Source organism: Typopeltis vanoorti, chromosome 19, assembly GCF_054136105.1.
Source record: "Typopeltis vanoorti isolate ZY-2024b chromosome 19, IOZ_Tvanoo_1.0, whole genome shotgun sequence".
NCBI lineage: Eukaryota > Metazoa > Arthropoda > Arachnida > Uropygi > Thelyphonidae > Typopeltis > Typopeltis vanoorti.
In genome coordinates this window covers 37,936,521-37,964,086 of record NC_143567.1, presented here as the reverse complement: position 1 = coordinate 37,964,086, position 27,566 = coordinate 37,936,521, and positions in this window count along the sequence as shown.

Below are 27,566 nucleotides of genomic sequence, written 5' to 3'. Positions count from 1 at the left end.
TTGGTTGAAGGAGGGAAACCTTCAATAATAAAATCCTTGAATAAACAACAAACAATTGGTTGAAATGTAAATAACATATTTATTTCAAATCCGACAGAACAGCAAGGGAAGGCGGAAGCAATACTGCCGCTATTTGTTGATATTTTAAGTATCCATTTCAATAATTTTTACTTATTTATTCAATTTTAATTTGTTTTGTTCGGACAATTAAAAAATATATATTTATTTATTTAATTTAAGTCTACCTGCGGACCACAAGTTGAGAAACACTACTGTATTCAATATATAAACATTTAACTAGTTAAAAATAATAATAACAATTATAAATAATAATAAGTTAATGCCTTTTATTTCTTATAGGAAGTAGGCAAGGCATTTAAACCCCATCTAACTTTTAGAGACCGAGTGGGCAGTGCAATCTCCACCGGTAGGCAATTAGTGATAGCTGGTTCATGTCTATCACTTATTATATGCAGCCACCGACGAAGAGACAGGCAAACAAGTGCTGCCATCTCTTGGTACCTAACCCTAACAGGATATGTTGGAGTCTGAAGTAATGTGGGTTCTACGGTGGATTTTCTTGCGTTTGCGGGAGAAAAAAACCCGCTTGCCCGTGAAAGAGATTGACTTACTCGGAACCAGTAGAAGAAAGGCTTAGAAAACTTCAAATTCAAACAAGAAGTCTATCTTCGTGTAGCCTAGCAAAGAGGATGCAAGCACCACTTCCGATGAGCTAGAAATGCATATTATGTATATTCATATTTATAATACTGCAAAGTATACCCTATTTCAGTGTTTCTCAAACTTCAGATACCCGTGGACCCCTTCTTTAATTTTCATTATTACCAAGTACCCCCTAATTAATTAATTTTAAAAAAATAAATTAATTAATTAAAATGAATAAATAAATTGAAATTAATAAATTAATTTAAAATATTAAAAAATTAAATATCTATTTTATTTGAATTTATATGTTAATGTAAACAAAAAATTAAATATCTATTTTATTTGAATTTATATATTCATGTAAACAAAAAATATGATTTATTTTTAATAGAACAAACTTTATAAAGATACTATAAAGTTTTACTTACGTGAAATAATTTATCATTATGAGAGGAGTGAAATTGCTTATGGTGAGATAAAATTTCAGCAAAATTTGGCTCTATAGTTGTTAATTTCAATCTCAGATGCGGTTCGACATCTATCATGCGATTCCTCTTCTTCGTCTTAATATCTACAAGGGCCGAAAATCCAACTTCGCACAGATATGAATTTGGAAATAGAAAAAATGAACTTTAGAGCTTTATCTGTTAATTCAGGAAGTTCATTCTGTATTTGTAGCCAAAATGATGATAACGTATTCTCGCAGCATCTACTTCTTAGGAAACCATCAGAAGCTAGTTCTAAAAGTTGTTCTTCTTCTATTGACGATAGACCCTTTGGTATAAATTTGTTTTTATTGAAAGGGTATCTTATCCACTCAATATTAATGTCCAATTCAGGGAAATACTTCTCTAGATTCATTTGTAAGCTTTTTAAATGCTGTATGATAGTAATTTTTACATAATCATCATCAATTTGTTCATTTGAACTTGCGAGCAATTCATGAAGCGATGGAAACGCGTCAAATTCTCCATTACCAACCCGCTTTTGCCATCAATTCATTTTTGCCAACGTGGCGTTCACTTTATCTTCGACATGAAATATTGAAATTTCCTTGCCTTGTAGAGATAAATTAAGACTATTTAATACAGTAAATATATCTGCCAGGTATGCTAATTGACTGAGCCATTTCCAATTAATTAAATGTTTTTTCAATTCAAACTTATCATCAAGAAAAACTTTAGTTCATTCCGAAGTTCAAATAAACGAGTAAAGACTTTTCCACGAGAAAGCCAACGAACATCGGTATGGAAAAGAAGTTGTGTATAATTGCTTCCCATTTGTTTGCAAAGTTGAGAGAAAAGTCTGGCGTTTAGAGGTCGGCCTTTAATATAATTTATGATTTTTACAGCTTGATCAAGAGCTTTTCCTTTTCTTAGGTCTCTAGACATATGTAGCCAAAGCCTCCATGTGTATGCAGCAGTGTGTCGACTTTGGTGCAACAGCTTGAATCCTTGAAACAAGCCCTTTTTTAGATCCGACCATGGATATCGCTCCGTCCGTGCTTATTCCAACACCACATTTCCAATCAAGCTTGTTTTGATGCATAAAGGTATTTATGCTGTTGAATATTTCTTCTCCTGTTGTATGTTCTGGCAAGGGTTGACAATATAAAAGGTCGTCATGAATTTTCTGATTTTTTTCGTACCTAACGAACACTAGAAGATTTGCAAAATTTGTAAGGTTGGTGGCTTCATCTACCTGCAAAGCATAATAACGACTCTTACGTATATCGGATAACAATGTTTGTTTTATATTTTCAGCCATTTCAGTGATTCTTCGATGAACGGAACTATTTGAAAGGCAAATCCGATCAAAGATCTTTTTGCATTATCTCCGATCATAATTTCCGCTATTATTTTTGCTGCAGGCTTGACCAAAGTTTCACCAATTGTTTCCACTGCACCACTTTTTGCTACTAATAGCGACACACGATATGAAGCTTCTAAAGCTTTCATGTTTTCACCTCCTGACACGATCGACATCAGTTTTTGAGATTCTTCTAAATTTTTTAGTTTATTTTGAAAAAAATCGATTGGCACACTTTCCCTTGATGAGTCTTTGGACTTCCTGGGGGTGTCAAATAATAATAATAATAATAATAATAATAATAATAATAATAATAATAATAATAATTCGACAGGTTTGTCCTTGCATTCATTGTTTCGATTCAAAATGGCGATTTAATTTACGTGGTTTCATGCATTCATTTTTTAAAATTTCACCGCAAATTACACATAATGGAATAGGTTCCTCTTCATTTCCTATCCATGAAAATCCACATTTCAAGTAATTTATATCGTACTTACGAGGTTTTCTCATCTTCTTTCTAGTTGGTTCTTTAGAGATGTCAGACGACACACACTTATCAATTTCACTTGATCCAGATACAATATCAGCATATTCTTGTTGCTGACAGCTACTTGTATCTATTATTATTATTATTATTATTATTATTATTATTATTATTATTATTATTATTATTATTCCTGATATCTCCAAGGAGTCCGAAGACTCATCGTGGAAGGACACTTATAACTGTCTCAACCACTACACCGATCCTCTACTACGAATCATCTCCATCAACGCCATCTACTGCCCATCTCCACCACAACTAGTACTTTTTGTCTGTAAATTGCGTGTGTTCTGAAGGGCCGATTTGTCTGTATGCGGAAGAAAAACCCGAGTTTCCGGGAGAAAAAACCCTGCTACCTCCGTATGAGATCGGCTAACTTACCTTCGATTGAAATCGTCCAGATAAAGATTCCTCCCGTTGCGACGAGAATCGAACTTAGGCCTATTCCAATCGAAGGGCGCAATGTACTGTCGGTTTTCCAGTTGAGCCACGGAGGTGCTTAATCTACTATGGTTTTCTCTTTTGGGCATTTTAAAAACCCAGTCTTTAACCAGTGATCTATACTTAAGAATTTGAAAGCTAAAAAAATTGCCGTATTTAACGAACAGTCCTTCAACAAATGGCTAGTGAAAGCAGAACTCGAAACAGACAGCAATGGTTGGCCAGTAGAGATAAAGCAGCTATGAAGACGTTCATATAATTGGTGCGGTATTAACAAAAGATCACGCCACTAATTGACAAAGGCAAGCCGACAGTTGAGTTGAAATGCTAATTCTCTTCAACCAAATTCCTTATATAATATCTGAAACACATTCACTATATATTTCTTAGTTTTAACACGTTCACTCAAACAAAACCAAATGTTGCCGGTGCACCATATGGTTTTGATTGTCTACAATACAGCATTTTATGTGGGAGGGGTCATGCGATTCATTAGTTAGTGCCGTTGTCTCTAATTGCACTGTTTGTTGAGAAACATATTACACGTTCCAATTGTATCACTGAATAAGGTACAGAGACATAATTGGAACGTTTTACGATCTCAAACTTAAATTTTATTCCATGCGTTAATGAAGCATAGCCGAAAATTGCCACGGACCCCTGAAGACCTTTCGCGGAGCCCCGGGGGGGGGGAGACCGCGTACCACACTTTGAGAAACACTGCCCTATTTGATCACAAAAGAAACGAAGAAATTATGAAAGAATTAAACCAAGAACCAGTAATAGAAAAAATTTAAAAAATATAAACATAAATGGATGGAACACGTTCAAAGAATGAAAACAGGGAGATTATCAAAACAAGCCTTAAAGTACCAGCCATTAGGAAAAAGAAAACCATGATGTCCTCTTAAACTATTCAACGATGACTTCTAAGGCCGAAACAGGCTTTCTAGGCCTAAATCCTTGATAATGATGATATTTATAAAAAAATCAGTTAATAAACTGGACATTCTGTATTGAATCTTTGTATTATACAGAAAATATAATGATATGTTTCATTGTATATATATGTACATACTCTATGATAATAAACCTTGTCATTGCAAAAATTATTATTATTATTATTATTATTATTATTATTATGAATTATATATATTAATTCTACTTACTGTAACAAAACAGTACTCAGTAATGAAACCTTTCTATCATGGTGTTAAAATAAATTGTAACTATTCTCGAAGACCAATATGATTATTATTGATATTGCTATATCAATAATAATCCAAACGTAATTCTATCCATTAAATGAGGAAAATATAATCACACTAGAAATTTTAATTTTGATCAGGAGAAATACATAACAGGCAGCAGTGGAATACAACAGACATGTCAGAAATATTCTGAAAACAAAATTTATTATTGTTAATCTGTTACATCCGGTCAATATCACCGTGGATGTAATGCATAATAATACATAGCATTTAAGTTACTAGTTTTGCCGTCCAATTCGTCCAGGTCTTCTTCTCTCCAATCTATTATGCAAGCTGTGTATCAGTTCAATGGAGTAGCCCAAGAGTTCATTGCTGTAATTGTGTTTAATCCAATAAGTTTTGTTTTCAGATTATTTCTGACATGTCTGTTGTATTCCACTGCTGCCTGTTATTTAACTTTCGAGTGGAGAATATCACTGGCTACTTATATTCCTCTGTATTTATAGTGTTCGTTAGCTGATATTGCATTTATGTATTTCTCCTGATCAAAATTAAAATTTCTAGTGTGATTATATTTTCCTCATTTAATGGATAGAATTACGTTTGGTCTGTTTTTACATTCAGATTCCGCAATATTCGAAGTAATTCTAATTTATCATCATCATCATCATCATCATCTGTTCTCACAAGACTCCCTATCACTTCTGTCATAACAGTATCTTCAATTCGATGATTACACTTGGGAAATGGTCACTCAGTAGCTCAACAATTTCATTTGTCTCTGTTGCTTCTCTACCATATGCACTCGTTAAAATTATTCTTCTATACTTAAGTATAAAGAGCTAATAAGCTTCATTTCGGCAATGAAAACATTACTTAAATTAAGGGGATATTAAATCCCACATAGTTTTAAAACCGAATAAGAAACTCAAAGATTGGAATCAGAGAGTTTCTTGCCGAATATAGTAAACTATAAAGTATCGGCGACACTAGCGTTAGCCAATGCAAGTGATCCTAGTACGTAGTACAATACCAGGGCAACTCGTTGCAAAGGTGAGGCAAGTTCAGATCGCTATTCTTAGGTATTTTCCATAATGTAAAAACACATTTCCTAGGAAATGTATGCTGTTATTACATTATGGAGGGAGGTCACTACCCAGACCGGTTTCAGCCTTTTTTGAGGCTTCATCAGTGAGTAGCTTCAGCAGCGAGTAGTTCAGCAGTGAGAAGCTACTCACTGATGAAGCCTCAAAAAAGGCTGAAACCGGTCTGGGTAGTGACCTCCCTCCATAATGTAATAACAGCATACATTTCCTAGGAAATGTGTTTTTACATTATGGAAAATACCTAAGAATAGCGATCTGAACTTGCCTCACCTTTGCAACGAGTTGCCCTGGTATTGTACTACGTACTAGGATCACTTGCATTGGCTAACGCTAGTGTCGCCGATACTTTATAGTTTACTATATTCGGCAAGAAACTCTCTGATTCCAATCTTTGAGTTTCTTATTCGGTTTTAAAACTATGTGAGATTTAATATCCCCTTAATTTAAGTAATATTCTTCTATAGTTATTATTCTTCCTACTAGCCACATAACGAAAAACTCTTTGGGATTTCTTTTTGTCTGTTTGGCTAATTTCTAATAATCTGATTTTGCCTTCCTTGTCATGCTGGTCATCTTTCTTGCCTGATGCTTGTATTGTTTGTGAGTTAACTAGTCATTTTTCTCCTTATATACCCTCTACAAAATTATCTTATTTTTTGGTTGATGCTTTATTATACTACTCAACCATCTTAATCCTACCCAATTTACCCTACTGACCTTGGGTATACAGCGTGATATTGCATCTTCTAGAGATGCCTTAACTTCCCCATGCACCGTGAACATTCTATCCTTACTGATTTTTATGGCATGGTCCTAATTATTCATGCTACCACCTAAGTGGGTCATAATCACTTGCCTCATAGTTCCACATATATCCCTTTTTAACAGGAATTTCCACCTGTTTTGCTACCGATCATGTCAAGACCACATTACTTTCCCTAAGCGGTAGCATTGTAGCCACCTTAGTTATGGATGGGTTTTTTGCTCCTATAACAAGATCCCACACTCTCATACCCCGAATTCTCTCTCTCTACCACAACCGATATGAAGTAATTATCTCTCAGTAAGTGTGTGAATACCAGTTCTTGCCTGCCATGTGATCTTCTCTCGTTTCGATCTTTGTGTCCCGAGCCGAAGTCCCAATATAATTACTCGACTTGCACTCATTGAACTAATCTGCTGACAATTGCTTTTCACATCATCCCTGGCCCCCTCTCGCCTATAGCAGCAATCAATTTTATATTTTGTCCTAATGACCTCGATCTCACACCATATTGACTCATTAGAACTGCAGTCATCTGACGTGCTCCTAATCGTGTTGGCTGCAATTCATCTGCTACCATCAGCATAAACCCACTCCCTGTTCTATCTTTTATTCTCCATGAAAATACGAAATCGATCACATTTTATCGCGGTAATTATGTATTCTGCTTAGCCAGTTCTCATTAATGCCCATAATGTTTGGCGAGGTTGAAGCAACCAATTCGAAAAATGGTTTTCTTTTATTCCTGATGCCTCTAACATTAGTATATAGACTCCCCCCCCCCCCTCCCGAGCCATTCTTCTAAAATCCTTTACCTCTACAATGGAATGTATTTTGGTCTAAGATAGCTTTCAATCCCTACGTTTCCTGTAACATTAGTATATGGAAACTGTAGCATACGCTTACTCTCCCAACCATATTTACTTTCTAAAACATTCGATTCTATAATGTATGTTCATTCATACATACATTATAGAATGTGTATATTCAGACGAGTGCGTATGAAAGCTTTTTTGATGCTTTCATACGAACTCGTCTGAATCTGCCCTAACTAATTTAGTTTTCCTGACTTTGTGCTTCCTCATGCTGAATAACGCTCTCTCCAGACATCTTTATGGGAAATAGTTCGTCAAAAATTCCAAAATTAACTTACATTTATTTAATCTCGCGCAGTCGCCCAAGGAGACGGACATTCTTCAGGTTGCTTCACCCTAAATTTTATTTTACTGCGGCTTTTATTTAAATATTATACTAAAAGAATCGTTATCTTAATATCTGTCACGGAGTTAAATTACTTGCTAACTTACGCATAACCCTCTGAAAAGTTATGAGCGATTTTTCAAAAATCCTTTACCTCTACAAAGGAATATATTTTGGTCTAAGATAGCCTTCAAGCCCTACGTTTCCTGTCATTGCCAGCAGAGATGAACCATCGCCACAACAGCTGCCAGTCCTGGCTCAGCAAAAGTCAGTCAAAGGTCTAATGAAACTAGGATCCTCCGAAAAGAAACTATCTCAGCCATCTCAGCTCTGCCGGAAGCTATGGACAAAGGTTAGTACAAAGGTTATGCTAATATTGTAGCCAATACTACCAAGTGAATTTCTATTGCAGGGACAGCTACCCCACGTATAAAGGCAAAACTAACCTACTGCGTTTCTAGAGACAAACGAATAATTATCTTCGCAATCAAAACAAGCCATTAGAGAAATACCTAGATGCAGTGGTAAAAAAAATTAAAAAACGCTTTTTTTTCCTCCAAAAGTTATCATAAAAAAACGCGTTTTTAATTTTTTTTCCCCTAAAAAGTTATCAGTATCAGTTGGAGGTGACATCACTAAAAGATATCCGCAAATGATGAGCTCGCTCATCTCCACTAGGCTGAGCAGACATCTTCTGAAGGAGAGGGGAGAATAGGTGTGATGGGGTTAGGTGGGGGAGCATTGCAGGGAAGACCTCTGTCACCCACTTGACGACCTTTTCACTTCCAGCACCTAATGCTTTTTTTTCTTCACATCCTAACAATTTCGGACATATGATTGAGAGAAATAGTCATATGGTCTAACATCAAAAACACTTTTTGAGGATCAAATACTTAACATAATAAGGACAAATAATATAGAATAATATAAATAATATAGAATAATATAAATAATATAGAATATAGAATAGAATAATATAGAATACTTCAAGCCACAGAGATAAGATTTGCCCTATGATGTCTCAAAGTTAGATAATCTCACATCAACATCATATCCAACAGCATGTAGAAACATGTCGGTGAATCATCTGCGTGAAAGTTTCATTTTGGTAGGAACAGTCAGTATTAAGGGTCAGGTAAACAGTATTATAAGGAAAAACAAACGAGTCAAGTGTCTTTGCAGTTACGGCAATTCGTTCATCCTGTGCAGCTATTGTATTGTGTTGTGGTGATTGATATCCAAGAAAGTAAAGTAAAATAATGGGTGAGCCACAAAAGTCATTGAAATTTTCTTTCTTCAGGAAAATAGCATGAGACAAAACTCTTCACATAGCTCTAAAAGGATGGAAACCGATTATTATTTTAGAAGACATGTACATTGTGATGTATTTATTCACGACCACTTGGGAAAATTACGCAGGAAGTGTCTGATATCCACGGCTACTTGCAAAGAAGAGTTGACTATGAAATGGACCTCAGTGAGTGTTATATTCTGAAATGCCAAGATGGAGAACTAATACTTGATGATACAGGAGCTGATGGAAGTAAAGTTTATTCTACTAGTTGTGAAGAAGCTGAGAGATTTTCACCAAAAATGTACGACATTGATAATCATTTACTATTTTGGGAAAATGAATTACCATCTCTTCGTATCATGGGGAAAATTATCGCTAATCATTTAATTCATCAATGGTAAAATTAGACTTTCAAGATTTTATCCAATTCGATAAAGATTCTTTATTTTGGGACAATTACGAACATTTTACAAAAACTGTTTGTGTATATTTGCTGACAAAAGAATATACAGAATGTTTAGGGAGTCATGGTGTCATTTTCAGACTGACACAATATCAAATGTATGAAAGTGTAGTTACCATGGTACCTGATTTAAAAACTCTTTTGTGTGACCAGCTATTTTGATGTAATGTAACCAAGAAACAGTGAATAACAAAAATTTTATTCATTGAACTCTTTAGAAAATGTTGAGTGTAAACTAAATATTTGTGAAATATTTTTAGGTAATTACATGTTTTGAATTTTTCTCAGTGAATATACTTGTAAATAGTAATTCAGCAAAATAAAATGTGCATTTGTAAACTTAAATGAACAAAGATGTGTGCTTTTGTTGTTGTGTTTTTCCACAGTAAATTTTTTACTCAGTTATTCTGATTAGAACTTGATATTTAAATCCACAATTTTATATCTTAATGCAATTCTGTTTAATTATTTAAAAAAAATCACAACTGTGAAATTAATGCCAGGAACGGGGGGGGGGGCATTGTTGAAAACTGATATCCATGTATTGATTATTTTAGAAATTGTCTAATGTTACCTATTGACATTGTTTGAGTTATCTGAAAACAATTTGTCCACATAATCGAAAATCCGAACTGTTGGAATTTGGCTGTTTTACATAGAGAGATAGCAGATAATTAACCCAAAACGTGACTTTAACTCTTAAAGTTTGGTATAGAAAAATGTTTGTACTCTCCAGATAACACATATACAAATTTTGCATTTTCCCACATAAAGTAAGATAAAAACACACCAACAGTATATCCGGCACCATGTGAAAACATGTCGTTGAGTCATTTGCACAAAAGGTTCATTTTTGAAGAAACTGTCAGGGTAGGGCTCGGTAAGTGCAAACAGTACCATAAGAAAATACCATAAAGTCGAGTGACTTTGGATTTAAAGGTAATCGTTCATCCACTGCAGCTGCTGTTTTGTGTCATGGTGTTTTGTGTTTGGTGATGTAAAAATAATGGGTGAGCCACAAAATTCTTTGAAAGTTTCTTTGTGAAAAGTTCTAATTGTTTAAAATTTTGTAACAGAAAGTTAACATAAAATATATACGATCAGAGCTAATAATCAGTGAAATAATAATAATAATAATAATAATAATAATTTTTTTTTGATATGATAATATTTTTATTGATCTGCTAAAATACTTACATAAAATATTATTATTATTATTATTATTATTCCTGATACCTCCAAGGAGTCCGAAGACTCATCGCGGGAGGACACCTACAACTGTCTCTACACCTAACCTCTACTACGAATCATCTCCATCAACGCCATCGACCGCCCACCTCCAACACCACCACAACTAGTAATTTTTGTCTGTAAATTGCGTGTGTTCTGAAGGGCCGATTTGTATGTATGCGGGATGAAAAACCCGAGTTTTCCGGGAGAAAAAACCCTGCTACCTCCGTATGAGATGACATTACGACTTATAATTTTACAGAATTCAGCACAAAGTGCTACATTTTCGACATTGGATTTCAATTAAAATATTTAAAAATACTTTTTTGCCTCTATATTATCTATTTACAACACATGTTCTTCTAATATTTACAATAAAGATTATACAAAATTATACATAATAATAATAATAATAATAATAATTTTTTTAATATATATATATATTTTTTATTGATTGCTAAAATATTTATACATACAATAAACATCTTGTGTGACATTGCATCTTATAATTTTACAGAGTTCAGCACTAAGTGCTGCAATTCCTACATTGGATTTCAATTAAAATTTTTAATAATACTTTTTGCCTTTATATTATGTATTTACAACACATGTTCTTCTAATATTCTGCTAATGAAGATTATACAGAATTTTTTATATAATTTTTTATTTTGTTTTATTTTATTTTATTTTATTATTATTTTTTTTAAGTTTGAGAAAGAATGATTATACATACAAATTTTTGCATTTGCTTATAAGGATTACTTGTAAATGAGTGAGGCAAGTTAATCCCACCTACTTCGAAACTTGGATTAGCTTTTATGAAGAGAGTGGGATTTAGCCTTCACTGTTTGTGTTGTTGCTACTGTTTATGTATGGGATGTAGGCATTGGATGCTAGTGATTTGTGATGCGTATATTAGTGTTAATGGTTTCTTAATTTTGTTGGTATATTTTCCAGAGTTCGTTTTTTAATGTTCTGTAGTTATCTACGTGTTTTAACTTTCTTGGTAGGTTGTTGAGTTGCGTGGATATTTGATGTGATCTCACAAAAGAACTGTATGAGTTGTTGAAGGGTGTGGGGATGTAGAGAGTTGTTGTAGGTCGTGTTATACGATATGTGTCTCTGTTGTTTCGATAGATGATGTTGAAGTAATTCCTTGTTAACGTCATGTAGTGTTTTAGGTTTTTAATGCTCAGAATTCTGTGTATCGCCATGTGCTTGTCGGATGTTTGTTGTTGCGTGTAAGGTGTTCAGATCACAGTTGACACGATTTTCCTGTGTAGTGTTTCTAATTTTGTTAGGTGGCAGTTTAATGTATTTGCATAGACTGTTATTCCGTATCTGAGTAGGGATTTACAGATACCGTGATATAGAAGTTTTTTTATGTTGGGTGGAATAATGTCTTTAACTTGGAAGAGTTTTGCTGTGATGATCCGGAGTTTGGTGTGTAGGTAGTCTATATGTTTTGTCCATTTAAGGTGGGAATTTATATACAGACCGAGGTATTTTGCGTGTGTTACGGGTTTGATTTCGGAACATTGGCAGTTATTTTTGTTGTTAATGCAGCGGTATGTATGATAATGTATATAGTGATGCGGGGCGTATGATTCTTGGGTTGTGTATTATCAGCATCCGTGTTTTGGTGCCGTTGATTAGAACTGCGTTTTGGTGGAAGTATGTTGTGATTTCGTTTAGGTCTTGTTGTGCTTTGCAGAGAGCTATGTTAATGTCTGTGTGGATTGCTAGTAGTGCAGTGTCATCTGCGTATTGAAATATTTGACTTCTTATGGATATGTTATGAACATCGTTAATGTATATGTTGAATAGAGTGGGTGATAATATGGCATCTTGAGGTACACCGTGTTTTACTTGTATACTCCGACTGTGACATGTACCTATTTTTGTTACTTGTATTCTGTTTGAGAGGTAGTTCTTGAATCATGCATGCAGTGTTCCTCTTATATCTATTGAGTATAGTTTGGTGAGTAGTATGTCGTGTTCAAGTGTGTCAAATGCTTTGGTTAGGTCCAGCAGTATAAAGACAGCGTACTTGTTTTTGTCGAGAGCTTTGTTTATTGTGTCGACGATGTCTTCTAATAAAGTAATGGTGCTTTTTGTTTTCTGAAAGCCGTATTGGTTTTGTGAGATGATGTTGTACTTCTGTAAATAGTTCTGTAGTCTGTTATGTGTTATTTTTTCGAGCATTTTTGAGATGACTGGTAGTGTAGCTATTGGTTTGTACTTGTGAGTATCGTTTCTTTTGCCGTGTTTGTATATTGGCGTAATTACTGCAGTTTTTAGTTGTTGTGGAATAATGCCTGTGTCGAATATTATGTTCACGAGTTTCAAAAGTATTGGATTTATTTGTTCAAAGTGTGTTATAAGGTCTGTGAGTCTTATTTTGTTTATTCCTGGAGTGGTCTTTGGTTTTAGTTGTAGGATTGCTTCTTTCAGTTCCTGTTTTGTTATGGGTGGAAAATACACCGTTTGTTGTTGACTGACTTTGTGTCGGTAGTTTTTTGTTGATCGCTGGTAGTTTGTCTTTTTTGAGTTGTGTGATGTTGTTTGTGAAAACATGGTTGAATGAATCTGCTAGTTCCTCTTGGTTTGTGTCCTGACCGAAGCTTTTTGCAATAAAATCTTGTGCTGAAATTTTTGAGAGGCTACACTCTACTAATTCGTTGAGTATAGCCCATGTTTGCTTAATCTTGTTGTTATATTCCATGAATTTTTGGAAGTAGTAGCGTCTTTTTGCCCTACGAATTTTTGTTGTTAGTTTATTTCTTGTGTTTTTGTATAAGGTTTGTGTTACTGGGTGACTTTTTAAGTTTTTTCCATAAATTTTATTTTTCAGTAATAGTATTTAGTATGTCGTCATTTATCCATGGTTTGTTGTCTGTTTGTCGCCTCGTTTGTGTAGGTTTTGTTGCTTTTTTGTATATTTATGTGAAGTTTAGCTGAAAATTCTTGTATAATGTTACAGGATCGTTTATTTTAAGTAGGGAATTCCAGTCTGTATTTTTTACTTCGTTATCGACAATGCTCTTTAGTATGACCGAGTTTTGTCGACTTTTGTGGTGGTGGGAGGGGGGGGGGGATAGGAAACGTAATAAAACGAAGTTGAGACAAAATAGTGATCGGCAAGTTTTACGTTAATTACTGATGATATATATGTATGGATGGGAGCCCGTATATTGATATGATCAACGCATGATTGTGTTAGTGAGTTATTTAGTATTTCTTATCTTGTTGAGGAGTTAATGGTAGGGTTTATGTTGTACTGACTTAGTATATCAAGATATGTGTTAGTGGTTGAAGAAGCGTGGTCAAGAATATTTATGGTAATGTCTCCTATTAGGATGAGCCTGTATGTGTTGTACGCGTTCGATGCCGCTTAGCCATGTTTCTAACTCGTGAAGAAAACTGAGTGGATTATTATCTGGGGGTCTGTATATTGTGTTTATTGTGTATTTGATATTATTGTGGCTATTTGTGAGTTCCAAAATTAGTGTTTCCGCATGTTCGAAGTGAGTTTGTTTTTCTGTCACATTGTATTTTTCTTTGATAAATGCCACAATTCCACCTCTTTTGTTTGGTCTGCATAAGTTGTAGGTTTGATAATTATTTATGTTGTATGCGTAAATTTCTGTGTCGTTTATTGCAACTTCGGTCAGTATTAGCGTATCTATGTTTATCATGGTATAATTGAGCTGTGTTATCAATGTAAGCCAGTGCTTTTTTATACTTCTTATGTTTGTGTGTATGAATGTGAAGTTGGTGTTGGTGGAAATGTTGTCTGACCATTTCTTCAAACAGTCAAAGATCTTGAAGCTTATGTTGTCTGACTAGATATGTTCGCCTATGTGTGAGATCTGCATTATATAGTTTTTAAATGAGTTATAATCTTATTCTTAAGGATGTAAAGAGTTAGTGTTTTATATTGGTAGGCTGTGTAAGTTGGATTTACTTGTAATTATGTATACTTGAGTGTTTTCATTCTTTCTCAAAAATATCTGGGAATTCTTTATCCACAGGAACTTGTAGTTATTCTCTGTTTTTGTCTTCCTTGCCTGGTATAGAAGATTTTCGAAATATGGTGTCTGGTGTTCCGTTATATAGATTGCTGTTGGGAGTTTCTTATCAGTTAGGATCGTTGTTGTCGGCTTTGTTTTCTTGCTTGCTGTAAGAATGGAGTCTCTCAGATTTCTGTTGGTAAAACGAGCGATGATTGGTGGCGGTCTCTCTTTATTTTTTTTGCGGGCTTCGGTTGATATAGGTGATATCTGTGGTTGCGATTTGAATTCCAATTTTGCTGCCGATCAGTTGCATTATGTTGCTTAAGTCTTCTGTGTTTTATTTCGTTATTCCCTCAATTTGAAGTTCTTTTTTTCTTTCTTTTTGTAGCATGTGTTCCATTTGACACTTGAGTGTGTTTACTTCTTTCCGCAATTCTTGATTTTCGCGCTGGAGTGTTTCTTGCGTTTCTATCGCTACCGTTAATTTAGTCTTTATTTCTCGCACGGTTCCTAACATTTCTTCAGAGGTCTCGTTATTGAACTGTATGTAATGTTCATACTCCTCGAATTTTTTGTTAATTTGTTCCATGTGTGCATTTAATAAGTCTTTCACCATGAGTTTAAATGAATCAAAGTTATCTATAATTTTAGGATCCGGAAGCGGCTTACCTTGATGTGCTTCGTTACTTTTCTTTGGTGTCTGGTCTTTGTTCTTCGTTTTCTCACGGCACTGTTGACATCGCCATTCGGTCCATTTCACAGCTCCTTTTGCTTTCCACGTGCTTTCCAAATGCTTAATGACTTATTGCATTTATTACAGCTCATTTTGCTTGAACTTCGCTGTCTCGGTGACCTTTAGTCATTCTTCCCGTTAGCGACTATACTGCGACTTTTAAAATGGCGACGTCCTTTGTTCTTCGTTGGCTGGTGACTGCAGTATACTCTATGAACTTCCAACACTGAAAATTTGAATCTTACTTATCCGATCTTGGTAATTTGAACGTCACTGTCTTCAGCGTGACTAGTAGAATTAAATAGTAGCACTTTCAAGTTAGAAACATGAGTTACTTAACACATTAAACCTATAAAACCAGGAGCAGCGATACAGTGTACGTGCATCTGTCTGCCTACACGATACTACACAATAATAATAATTTTTTTTATTGTTCTTTCAAATATTTACATATGTACAATGATCATCTATATAGTATATTATTTTAGAAGGTTCAGCACTTTGTGCTACATATAATGAGATTTAAATAGTAATGATGATAACAGTTTTTTTTTATATAACAATCATAATAATAATTTACAATTATATTGTTCAGAGTTACATAAGTTGTATAATATTACATGTTGTGGTTTACTATTTTTTTTTCAAGTTTGAAAAGGTGTGATTATACAACAGTATTTACAGATATGCAATCTGAATATTATGTGTCCTTATTTTCACAAACATACGGTGTAAACTCATGATTTACTTTTAAAATAATTTTTTTTTTTTACATTGCATGCATTTGTTACAGTTATTATATACATTACATTCATTTGTTTACATATGATACGTTAATTACATTTTTTTACATGTGATATTTACAATACGTACATTGGTTTACATATAATACATACGTTGGTTTTCTTGTGATACGTACATTACATGCATTTGGTTACATGATACATCTTGGATGAGAACTAATTTTTTTCCCTTTCATCCTCGAAGCTTAAATGTAAGCTTATCTGAGGATGACACCAGTTGGTTATTATGTATTGTTTTTTTTTTGCTGTGTTAGGATGCTACAGAATCTATGATTGAGAAATTCGCGCGCGCGCACTCACACGCACATGCACGCACGCTCACACACACGCGCGCCCACCCCCCTCCCCCCACACAATAAATTGGAATGTACTGATGCGTCGCTGAACTGGAAGTCTGAGCGAATATATTGTGTTTCATTAAGTTTGTATGGTATTTTGGGTGCGTGTTTCTTGTTCGTAGTATGTCCTTAGAGCTCTTTTCAGGTTATTGTAGTTTGTAAGGTTTCTGTATAATAATAATAATAATAATAATAATAATAATAATAATAATAATAATAATAATAATAATAATAATAATAATAATAATAATAATAATAATAACTATTTATTTGTGGTGCCATATGAAGTAATCTCTCTTCACTGTGTACCACTTAATTAGTGATAGCCTTGGGCCATCTATCTCTGATTGGTTCCAATGGAGATTGAACTGCCCACTCAGTCTCCAAAAGTTAGATAGGGCTAAATGGCCTCGCCTACTCTCCCGTATACGGGAATAAAAAGGCGTTAGCTGTTTTTTTTTTATTACCAAATTTTTTTGAATAAGACTTCAAATTTATTTCCTAAAGAAATTTGTATTTCTGATGGAATTATTATAAGATATGCATTGACAAAATCACCTTGCAGTTGGAAAGAATTACCTGAAAAAGTTAAAAATCAAAATTCTTGGTTAATAAAATATAACCATCAGCTGAAGTGGGAAATTGGTTCACTATCTCTGGACAAACTAAGAAATTGGATGATAGAATCAACATGCAAATATTAAATATTACTCACTGAAGGAAGAGAAAAATCAAAAACATTAACGAGGTTAACAGGGAGGCCTGTTCTTGATTTAAATGAAATTGGATGCCCAAAACGTGAAAACATAACGTGTACTTTTAAATGATTTTGGAAACATAACAAAAGATTCTGTGCTTTTAATAATTCTCAGAAGTATATATATTGGCTTCAAAAAAATAAATATGCAACCCTAAACATGCAACCCAAGAACAACTACTACGGCTAAAGAGCCGTAGTAGTTGTTCTTGGATTGAGAGGAATATCTCCTGTGTAAGCTGTGAAAAGAATTGGGGCCAGAAGAGAATCTTAAGGTACTCCCGCCAGAATTTTGCGCTTTGAAGAAACAATTCCGTTGAGTTTTACTTGCACGTATCTTTCATTGATATATGAATATATGAGTTTCACTAGTTTAATTGGGATATTCTTTTCAATTAGTTTGAAGATAAGGCCTTGATGCCAGACCTTATCAAAGGCCTTGGCAACATCCCAAAACACAGCAACAGTGTGAAGGTGCCAGTTAAAACCATGAGTGATATGTTCTGTTAGTCAGTGAATTTGTTGCACCGTGTTGTGAGCTTTGCGAAACCCAAATTGCTCATTTGGGATTATTTTCTGTTGGTCCACTGCTGATTGTATTCTTGATAGGATGGCCTTTTTTATTACTTTGCCAAGACAGGAAAGAAGACTGATGGGCCTGTAGCTTTGGGGAAGTTGTGGGTTATTACCAGGCTTTTACAGTGTTGGAAAATAGATTCACATACATTTTATATATTTATTAATTTTGCTCAGTTATTCTGTTAGAATATGAATTTTAAAAATAAAATACAGAAAATAACCAATCAATTTGAAAAAAAAAATAATAATAATTTCACTTGTCAGAATTCCATACTCTAACAGCATTCGGAATTCGAAACCGGAAATAACACTTACCCTAAACTAAACGGCGCATAGGCTTTCCCACCAAGCTTGGGAAATTATAGCATGAGCAACTGTGGAAAAGAATTAATACAGAGAACCAATCGGATAGTAATCTAAATCAAGAAATCAAGTAGCTTTTCTGGTTATTTACAGAAATATCTTACAACGCCTTTGTTTTGTGTGTTTTTGTGGTGTGAATATATGTTATCCACAGTAACCTATAATGAAAAAGTGAACTGCATTTTCAGAATTGTGTTTGTGTTCTGTGAATATACAGGGTGTTCGGGATAAATTTGACATATTTATAATTAATTATATTTGTCCGTAAGTTACATGTATTAACACACACTTCTCTTCATTTAAAAGTTTGGACCCTTCTTCATTCATATACAAGATGTCAGAAAGGATGGATAGCTGGAACCCACCTGAATCATGGAAGAGAATAACTTGTATCATGATGATTCGTGCCCGCCATCAAAATAAGGATATTACGACTGCTGCCCAATGCTCCCTGAATACAGTAAAAACAATCAGGCATGAACTAGAGACTTGCAATGGTGACTACGAGGATGTAGCAAGAAGAAAGATCCCTAGCAGACGATCTGATTGCGTTCGTACAGCAGAATTCCTCGCAAATCTGCAGGAACAGGTGTTGAAGAACCCTGGCATTGGAATTCGGGCTTTGTTCGTGGAGTTGCTAACTGTAGTCAAGCCCTGGATAACAAGGGTAGCCAATGGTAGGCCGTATGTATGGCAGCAGGATTCGGCCCCTTGCCACACCTCTGGGAAAAGTCAAAAATGGTTGTCTGAAAATTTCTACGACTTCACCAGTCCAAATGTTTGGCCTCCAAACTCCCCAGACCTTAACCCCATGGATTATTTTGTATGGGGCGCAGTTGAAAAAGACACCAATCGCACTTCCAGTAATACAAAAGCCCAGTTAATGGATAAAATTAAAACAGTTTTTGCGGCCCTTCCCAGGGAGACTGTAGCATCAGCTTGTTCGAGGTTCCGAAGCAGAATTGAAGCTGTGATCGATGCTAATGGTGGTTATTTTGAGTAAAACTTGTTGATAGTATTGTAATTAACTCTGCCTGTAATGTTTTTTGTCAATTCATTAAATTTAATAGATACAAAGAAGATTTTCTTTTTCCTTACGAAACTGTCAAATTTATCCCGAACACCCTGTATGTTAAAAATCAACAATTTTGAATATTCAGAAAACCTATATAGTACCAAGATGTTCCCATTCTGGAAAGAAACGTAAGTTAATTTTTTTTAAACTTGAACATAAAAATTGATAATTGTAATTTCAATAATCACTGCTCGTATGTTTTGGAAAGCGTAATTCTAACACTGAATAGTTTTTTTTTTCATAAGAATAATTATAGGGTATATATTAGAGTATCAACATGGATACATTAGCGAGTTTTCATGTCTAATATGTGTGTGTGTGTGTGTGTGGGTGTGAGTGTGTGTGTTTGTGGGACACCAGCATATAATTAAATTATTCAGAAAAGCGTAATCACTGCCGCCATCACGACTCTAAGAATTCCCACCCTTTAACAGGAAAGAAATACCACAAAATGTATTGGAAAATTAGTACAGCCATCTATAGAAGAAAAAAAAAACTCCATGTTTGAGTGACATCAACATATAATTAAATTCAAACATTCACGTCACAATTCCTTATCTTATCTTGATCTTGATCTGGTCAGAAGTGTCCCACCAATCACGACACGATTCCTTATACACTAATATAAGGAATCATGTCCCTTTCCATTCAAAACAACAACGTCACTTATTTGCAACTAACAAATGACGTCACTTATCTACATCTCATAACAACACACACACCCAAGTCACGATTCCTTATCTTATCTTGATCTTGATCTTGTCACTAGTGCACCAACAATCACAACACGAATCCTTATCTCTACTCGTATATTATCTCTACTCATCACCCATAATTCCATACGCAAACCAAAACACAAGAACATACGTCACTGACACATATGCCCCCAGGGAAATGCCAAACATTCCAATCTCATAACGTCACGCCCACAATGACGTCATCATCTCAACAACCAATCACGTCACGATTCCTTATGTTATCTTGATCTTGATCTTGTCACTAGTGACGGGACTACTACTACTAGCACCCCAGTAAACTTCATTAAACACTTGGGCACTATTGCAAAACAGACTCGTCTGCAGCATAACCTTATCCATTGGCAACAAACGGTTATGCTGCAGATAATTAACCTTCATTCCACACATAAAGGTTCAGACAGGCACAGGAAGAATTGGCAATATACCATGCACCAAGGTGTTGCCACGCAACTTCATGGATGAGTAGTCATGGAATCCGCAATAAAGTACACTAGAATTAGGGATCATCGATACCTTTCATGAATGTGCAATATGTACAATCATTAGAACTCAGACTGAAAAGAAAATATATATAATTAATATATACATACCACAAGAAAACAGTATGTGGTGCAGATCCAGAGATCATTCCAAATCACTGCAGTAAAGTAAATGAGAACAAAGTTATATTGGCAGGGGATTTCAAATTCACTCTGGATCCTGCCATGGACAGACATCGGAGCCAGGAAGACCGATAGTCACTAGATCAGGTTCTTCAGGATGTAATCAGTAAGTACAAGCTGACCGATATCTTCATACACCTAAACCCACATGAAAATATCCTCCTAATGGTCAAAGGTGGACCTACCAGCGTCTGTTACCAGACATGAAGCGATAGATACTACGCCCTCATGCACACAATGCCCTTTATAAGGGCATCAGATATCATCCATTTCTTGCATGATACCACGATTCCATCCTTCTAAGAGTCTGCAATATTGGACATGGAGGAGCATACTGGATCTTAAAACAAAACTTTCTACCAGACAAAGAATATCTGATTTTCGAACTAGATTGCTACGCTCATCAGAGACATGCCTACATCTGAACTATATTCTGATTGGTAGTTATTCTTTAAGACTAGAGGCAAGATATTCATTCAAAATTAAAGTGACCATATGAATCTGAAAAGACATTCAGCCTTAAATAATCTGTAACAACAACAACAACAACAACAGCAATTACATCATCTGGACCCGTAGGAATACCAGTCCCTAGAAGCCACCTCAAACTTATCGCCAATCTATGGCACTTGACCATGAGAAGAAAGACATGGGTTCACATCTATTCCCCACTTAGAGGAACCTTTTCTAAACCTTTTTTTGACCAGTTGATCTCTGGCATGGGCAAGCGGGTTTTTCGTCCTGTAAACTCAAGAAAATCGACCGTTGAACCCAGACATTAAAAAATATATTTTTAGGGTTAGAGATCACAAGATGACACCACTTGTTAGCAGTCTTTTCTCTGCGTCCCGCTTAATTAGTGATAGCCTTCGGCCAACTATCTCTGATTGGCTACCAGTGGAGATTGTACTGCTACTCAGTCTCCAAAAGTTAGACAGGGCTAAAACGGCCTCACCTACTGTCTATACTGGAATAAAAGACAGCTGATTTATTTGTTTATTTATTGTAGAAGATCATGAGAAAATCCTCTTATATGTCTTGCAATACTTTTAAAGACTTATATCCCGCAACATCCATCGATGCTACTGATACATTAAACCTGTTGTGAAAAACACTATCACCAGTGATGTAGCACAACACGGAAATTCTCATCACGTAACACGATTTTACAACTGCCTGCCCTTCCCTACAAAGAAAAAAAATTCTGTCATAGTCGAGCTCGCCACTCAATATTATAAATCCTTCTTGGACCTTTATGAACATAATATATGTTGAAGCCATTACTAATTCTCACCCAACATGAAAACATCTGTTATCAAGTTAATCCTAGAGAGAGAGAGAGAGAGAGAGAGAGAGAGAGAGAGAGAGAGAGAGGGAAGGGGGGGGGGCGTTACAAAATTAAGCAACTGGCGACCCTATCCCAATATAATACTACTAAAAGCCATTGCCAACAGACCTAATTCTGCACTGAACGAAATAATAAACGAGGGCAGAACTATTCTATTCCAGGACGATCCATCCGAGAAAACCCACACTTCATAAGGGATCTGATATGCATAGCCAACCACAACAGTGAAACCATGGTTCTTGTAGCACTAGACCAACTTATTCCACGAGTTCAAATCTTTTCGCTGAGGCAGCATTCAAGCTATTAAATTGATATATGCTAAAGAACACTTATGAATAAAAATAAACAACTGGCTCACTATATCGATACTATACATCAGAGATATTAAACAAGGCTATCCTCTTTCTGGTCCCCTTTTTATACAATCACCATGGAGCCCTTTCTGCGCAGAGTAAACGTATTACTCTGGATACCCCGTCCTAATCTTTCTTATCAAACCATAACCTTGACAGCATATGCTGATGCAGTTACAGTTATAGACCGCAAAGAGGAGGATTTTCTAGAATACAAGGGACATACCAACAACAACAAAAAAAGAAATACTAGCCATACTAAATGCACATAATACCAAAAAAGTGTGGTATGACAAATGGAAAATCTGAACTGCCGCCCAAATGTCTGACCACTGATCTACAAAGAGAAATAGGTACTTAGGAGTTTACCTAGGCAACAGGCCCTCTTACTAGATAAGAAATGGGATACAGGCATTAAGCGCTTCAAGTAAATAATAGGAAAACTGGATGGCAATATGAGCCTTTGCCTCCATAAGAGGGAGAGTAATAATTGTTAATCAAATGCCTAAGAATGGCCTTTGGAATACACTAAAGATTCTCATGCCAACAGTTCAATTTATCCAGCAAATACAGTCAACCATGTATCAATTCATATGGAGCCCTACAAACTTGCTTACCTATTCTGAGCTAAGTATTTCTCTTACAGAAGCAGGGCATAAATCCATAAACCTGATATCCATTGACAATAGGATAACTACGTTTCATACTCACTTTTTCCTTCATACAACAGGAAATGGCACACAAACAAACCACCAAATGCATTATCAGTTCTGCCACTTCATTCGAGGTCTCTCTCTCTCTCTTCACAAACGTAAGTATGGCAACAGTTCAGTACTAATGGGTCTAAAACATTTTTACAAAGATTCCCTTCGAAGAATGATGTATTTAAACCAACAGCTGAACAGTGAAGAGACAGCATCGCTTGCTGAAAGATTCATGGAAACAATTTTCCAAAACACGATCGTAAGGAATTCCATCACTCAGAGAGAGAGAGAGAGAGAGAGAGAGAGAGAGAGAGAGAGAGAGAGAGAGAGAGAGAGAGAGAGACTTTCTTGCGTCTAATAAGCTGTCAAAGCGTGATGGTCTTGGAGGATTTTCCAAAATCACTGATAAATTTGGAATCAGGCAGAGCAGATACACCTCGTGAAATCTGCTTTTCAAATAGCTATGCCTGATGGCATAATTCAAGTAGGACTCAGTCCTGCCGAGACCGAAGATCCTCTGGTTATCTTTTTCCTAAAATCAAGCAATGCATAGGAGAGATTTACACTTTCCAATGTAAATAAAATCTATAGCAACAAAATACAACACCTAAGCCTATTTAGTGGAACAGTGTGAATAATATTCTTATAGCTGTCACTTTCATGTAAAACTGTAGTGTTGTCTTACAGTAACTGTTATTTTGATGTAAGTTCTAAATATAACAATAACAACAACAACAAGAACAACAATAATAATAAAATTAAAAAAAAACAGCTAACGCCTTTTAATTCCCGTATATACAGGGAGTAGGCGAGGCCGTTTTTAGCCCTATCTAACTTTCTGGAGACTGAGTGGGCAGATCAATCTCCACTGGTACCCAATTAGAGATAACTGGCCCAAGGCTATCACTAATTAAATGGCACGCAGTTAAGAGAGACGGCTCTACAGTATGCCGCCATCTCGTGGTCCCTAACCCTAACACTTGTATTTAATGTCTGAAATAATGTGGGTTCTACGGTCGATTTTCTTGAGTTTACAGGACGAAAAACCCGAGTTTCCGGGAGGAAAAACCCACTCGCCCGTGCCAGAGATCGACTCTGGAACCGGTCGAAAAAAGGCTTAGAAAAATTTAAACTAGTTGACCACCAGACTCGAATCCAAGTCTTCCTTCGTGCGACCAGGCGCAGTATTGTGCAAACGCCACATTCACTGAGCTACACAGGCTCCAACAACAACAACAATCGTAATAAATAAAAAAAATTAGCTAACGCCTATTTGTTCCCGTATCAACTAATGCTTTTTATTTCCTTATAGGGAGTAACGAGGCCTTTGAACCCTATCTAGCTGTTGGAGACTGAGTGGGCAGTTCAATCTCCACTAGTAGAGAATTAAAGACAAGTGCTGCCATTTCTTGTTTCCTGACCATGACAATATATGTTACTGTCTGAAATAATATGAGTACTACTGCTGATTTGCTTGAGTGTATGGGATGAAAAACCCGAGTTGCCGGGAGGAAAAACCTTCTTGTCCATGCCAAACATCGATTACTACTACTACTACTACTAATAATAATAATAATAATAATACTTTTATTTTTATTATTATTATTATTAAGCGAGAGATCCAGGGAATCAGGGAGGGATTTGAATTCATTTACGCTGCTTGCACGCATAACATCCAATGGCAATCGATTCCAATCACGCACCACCCTATGAGAGAAATATCTAGCAAACACCCCGTTATGAGTGGCATACATTATCAGAGTCCAAAGATATCCTCTTGTCCTTTCCTCACCCTCCATAAAATGAAAAATTCCAGAAACTGAAATCTTTATGATCCTTTGAAAAGTTTGTAAATCTCAATCATATCACTCTAGTTTTTCCTTTTTGCTAGACTGTGTAAACTAAAAATTCCCAATGTGTCTTCATACTCAGTATTTCACAATCCTGATATCATTTTTAACTTTCTCCACTGTATGAAAATTACAACGGAAGCCAGGAGACAGACCTACGGACAAGAGACCAAATGAGGTCTTATTAAGCACCTGTAAACAGGCAAATGACATGCTTATCATTACACGTGAAAGTTCATTTCAGCATTCCAATTATCTTTTGAATTGTGTTTGCAATCTTTGCCCCCTGAACATCAACTTGCTATCTAATAACACTCCAAGATCCTTAACTTGATCCTCTTCTTCAAGTTTCTTCAAGCATAATCCCATCAATATAATATGACATTGGATATCTAATCATGCGAAATTGTATGACTTTACATTTATTGGCATTGAAATGACAGCCATTTTCACACCATAATTCCAGCTTATTGAAATCATTCTGCAACTATTGTATATGCGCCGCACTCCTGATTACCCTGCCTATCTTTGCATCATCAGCAAATATCTGTATGTCCAATGTCATTAATGTACCGATTGAATAACAATCGACCAAGAACTGATCGTTCAGGCACACCAATGGTTACCTTGAAACTTGCAGATTCATACCCCCAGCATATTCCTATTATCCATGAGAATAGTATATAATTCAATTCCATATTCTCCAATTTATGCACGTCTTACATGTTGTATTCTGTCAAAAGCTTTAGCAAAATCCATAAGTGTCATGATGTATCCATTATCTTCGGGTAACTCAGTGTAATATTATTATAGAATATGAGCAAGTTGCTAAAACCTGATATTCCCTTAGTAAACCCAAACTGTTCATTGCAAAGCAGAGATTCACTGTCAACCCATTTTTGAATGTGAGCCCTAACCATTTTTTCCAAAAAACTTCTCCATCACTCCCAATATACTGACTGGTTGATAGTTGGATATATTGGTGTTTGCACCACCACCATTGTGCAATGGGATCACCATATATTCTCTCCACTCCTGCGGATTCTTCCTTGTTCTGAGACAAAAATTACACATCCTAGTCAAAGGAATAGCCAGTTCAGCTGAACTCTCTTTTTGCACCCGTGCCGATATCCATCATTCCCTATTGCTGAATTCGTATTCAGTTTGTGCAAGCGTTCCAATACATCCTCTTCATACACATGATTTTCTTCATCCAGTGAAGAGGTAGTATGATGCTTACATCAGGTTGATAGCTTTATAGCAAAATGGGCACTTATTAGTTGAACAACCTCTTCTGTATATGTCACTCATCCTCACACTATCTGCATTCAAGAGAGTTAATCTTTCATGTTCATTCTTTCTTTTAGTAGTGACGTATGGATAGAATTCTTGCAGGTTGTCCTTTGCTTGTAGAAACAGTTTCTTTAGTTTCTTTTCATACTCACACTTACCTTTCCATGCAACAGTTGTGACTATGATGCTTATAATTTTCATAATGACATCATCATTATGCACATTTCATTCTTTCCACATCATCCTTTACTTACGAATCTCTTGCTTAATAAGATTGCACATTCATTTGACTCCTATCCTATTTATTCTTCGAACTCTCGGGACACATTCTAATATTGCATCATATAAGCATTTCAAAAATTTTTCATTCAAAAGCATTTCAAAAATTTTTCATTCAAAAGCATTTCAAAAATTTTTCATTCAAAAGCATTTCAAAATTTTCATTCAAAAGCATTTCAAAAATTTTTCATTCAAAAGCATTTCAAAAATTTTTCATTCAAAAGCATTTCAAAAATTTTTCATTCAAAAGCATTTCAAAATTTTCATTCAAAAGCATTTCAAAAATTTTTCATTCAAAAGCATTTCAAAAATTTTTCATTCAAAAGCATTTCAAAAATTTTTCATTTCAAAAGAGCATTTCAAGAATATTGACATTGATGATTGATGAAAGTTTATTTTTCACTTGGTTAGAGTATAATAAAATTAGTTTAATCCTTTATCCAAGTGTGAGCAAACAAAGTTTGCACCTGAAAGTATCTTCAGGACTGGGGTGTTGTACCACCTTACCGCAGTCCTGAAGATACTTTCAGGTGCAAACTTTGTTTGCTCACACTTGGATAAAGGATTAAACTAATTTTATTATAAAGAATATTGACAGTTTGAACTGTCGGTATTCTTTCCATCCAGCAACCAATACCTTTGCACAGAACTAACTATACTCCTAAGTTGGTCATAATGTCCTGCTTTGTAGCTCAGCATGTAATATTTTTTAAATGACAGAAGTTACATCTATCTTGTAATTTTACATACCTCTTCTTGACAGAATATTCCTCATTTTTTACAATCTCTCGAGTCAAATCTGCATGGTAACTCATCCCAATTGGAAGCTATATAGCCACCTTAGTTAAGGATAGCTCTCCTGAACTTATTACCAGGCCCAATACTGTTGTACCTCGAGTCCTCCATCACATACTGCTTCAAGTAG